Genomic DNA, 2,745 nt, shown 5'->3' with positions numbered 1-2,745 from the left:
CAAAAGGTGAAAGTGAAGTTCATGGAGGTCCCTAAAGGAGACACATTCCTCAGGAGTTAGAACTCAGTATTGAACTAGTACTGAACTCAGGTCCTTCTGATTCAAGAGCCAGGGGGCTAAACCACATTGTTATCTGCCTCTCCACCTTCTTTGATAGGCAAATAACTTAATCATGCTCCTCTAAAACCTTTGTGTTTCCTGATGTAGGTTAAACCAGCAGTGATGATGTGGAAAGAGATGCCCATGAAAATGAGGAATTGGACAACTGTCCAAGAATTCACCTTGGAGGGGTTTCCTGCCATCCAGCACCTGGGAAAGGTCTTCTTCCTGGTGCACCTGCTGGCGTACCTGGCGTCCATTGCAGGCAATGCGGTCATAGTCACCATCACCTGTGCTGACTCCCGGCTCCACACACCTATGTACTTGTTCCTCAGCATCTTTTCCTTCTTGGAGTGTTGTTTCATAAGTGCCGTTATTCCTAAGTTGTTGCTCATCTTTCTCTTAGGCACACAAACAATTTCCTTTTCTGCCTGTTTCATACAAGCATTTGTCTGTATTTGTAGGAGCAACAGGTTTCCTCCTCATAGCAGTGATGTCTCTGGATCGGTATGTGGCCATTTGCAAGCCTCTGCATTACCCGACCATCATGAACCCGAAGACTTGCTTCCTCCTGGTCACTGCCTGCTTCGCTTTGGCCTTCCCTCTCATCACTGGTCCAGTAGTAACGGTTTCCCGGTTATCCTTCTGTGGCCCCCATGTCATCCCCCACTTCTTCTGTGACCTTGGCCCCCTGATTCATCTCTCCTTTTCTGACATCAGGTCTGTTGAAATGTTGACTTTTGCCCTCGCTTTGTTTATCCTTTTGACATCCCTTATTATAACCATCATTGCATACAGCAACATAGTAGTCACAATTGTGGGACTCCCATCAGCCAAGGAGAAACAGAGGGCCTTCTCCACCTGCTCCTCTCACCTCATAGTTCTCTCACTGATGTACGGCAGCTGTGTGTTTATATACGTGTAACCAAAGCAAACGAACAGGCTGGACTCCAACAGAGAGGCTGCCCTTGTGAACACGGTGGTGACCCCACTGCTGAACCCTGTCATCTACACTCTGCGGAACAAGCAGGTCCACCGGGCTCTGAAGGAGATGATGTGCAGAATGAAAATATCAAGATAAAAAATTCACATGGCTTTGGAGTGGAAGGCTTCAGAGAACCATCTGTCTTCATTCTGCCAATTTAGCAGTTCACAGAGTTGTACAGTAGTGTCTCGGGCAACCATAGCTGATCTGCACATCACTATCAAAATGAAAATCTGTTTTACAAGACACATTTTACATTGATGTGCCTAACAATCTTTCCACATATTGATGACAATTGATTAATTGCAATACCCTTTACTGAATTTTTATTCTTACATCTGATAAAAATCCTGTGCTTGAAGTTTCTAAATTTTAGTAATATACACATTTTTATTTTACTTCTCTTTCGCCATAAATGTGGCACAACAGAATTAATAATGCTTTAAGAAAGGCAGTTAGATAACTAAAATAATAGGAGGTTATATATTGCGATGTGTTTAGGAAAGAAAGAACGGAAATAGTACTAATGCTTGGGTCCACATTCCCTCCATGCATAGACAAAGGAAATAATGGTCGTAGTACCCTTCAACTTGGAATATATTTGTTTTGCATCAGGTTTACCCTTAAATTCTATCCTAGGCCCTTAGCTTAGCTATATATGTATGCATCAGTCCCATGCTAGAGAGAAACAGAATTGTTCTCATCCTTAGAGAACCAAATTGTAAATAGTGGTAATAACCACAGCATCCCACAGCAGATCAATACTCCTAATTCTTAAGTTATTTATTCTAGCTTCATCTCCTCAGATGCATAATGCATACTTATAATTGGTTCATGCCCTAAAATTGTTGCCATAGATTGTGTCTTTATGTCAATGGAAGGAAGCCCTTATTTCATATTTCCTAATATCTCCAAAATTCAAGTTCCTAAAATATAAGTTATTTACTTATCTGCTTCATATTGCTAATGAATTATAAACAAATTAAACATATTTACTGGTTGAGTGGTGTTGTCAACAGTTAAGGTTATCTTCTGATTGATAACCTATTTTAAAACCAACATTTCCTTTATCTCAATCCTTAACATTTGAGTACTTTTCACACCTTTCCAATGGGAATGTGTCTACTTATTATTCAGAAGAAACATCTCTAAAAAGATTAAGATAATTTTTAATGTTGTCTTTAACCCAAACCCTGAGGTTAGATAATCTTAAATATATTTTATGAAACATGTTCTACACCATGATTAGATCCTATTTGGCCTCAATGATCCTATTACAAAGTTCACATTTCATCTGATTGACATAAAGAAGTATCAAACATGTCCTAAAAAATCACAGATGATTCACTATACACACTGCATTAAAAGGAGTTTGGAAAAGATCAGAGTGGGAAAGTGGGTACAGACAATGTTACAGGAATTAGAAGACAGAGAATGATGGCTAAGGGAAGTGGTAGTGGGAAGGGACCAAAGGGACCCTTCAAATGGACCAAAGGGACCCTACAAAGGGACCAAAGTAGACACTGAATCATTTGTATTGGACAAGCCTGGTGCTGCCTTCAACTAACTGGTCAACTTCCAAAAACAGGTAAGTCACATTCTCCATAAAACATGGAGATTGAGCCAATAATATCTAGGGTCTACATGAAAATACACATGGA

The 2,745-nt window shown here is 40.1% G+C and overlaps 1 pseudogene; it reads left to right on the top strand.

The window, feature by feature from the left end:
- Positions 1–222: 222 nt before the first annotated feature.
- On the top strand, positions 223–1,180 carry LOC123955667 (annotated as a pseudogene).
- Positions 1,181–2,745: the final 1,565 nt, after the last annotated feature.

Source organism: Meles meles, chromosome 13 (assembly GCF_922984935.1).
Source record: "Meles meles chromosome 13, mMelMel3.1 paternal haplotype, whole genome shotgun sequence".
Taxonomy (NCBI): Eukaryota; Metazoa; Chordata; class Mammalia; order Carnivora; family Mustelidae; genus Meles; species Meles meles.
Note: the sequence above shows the minus strand (reverse complement) of the source record. Positions and strands in the feature narration are given on the sequence as shown.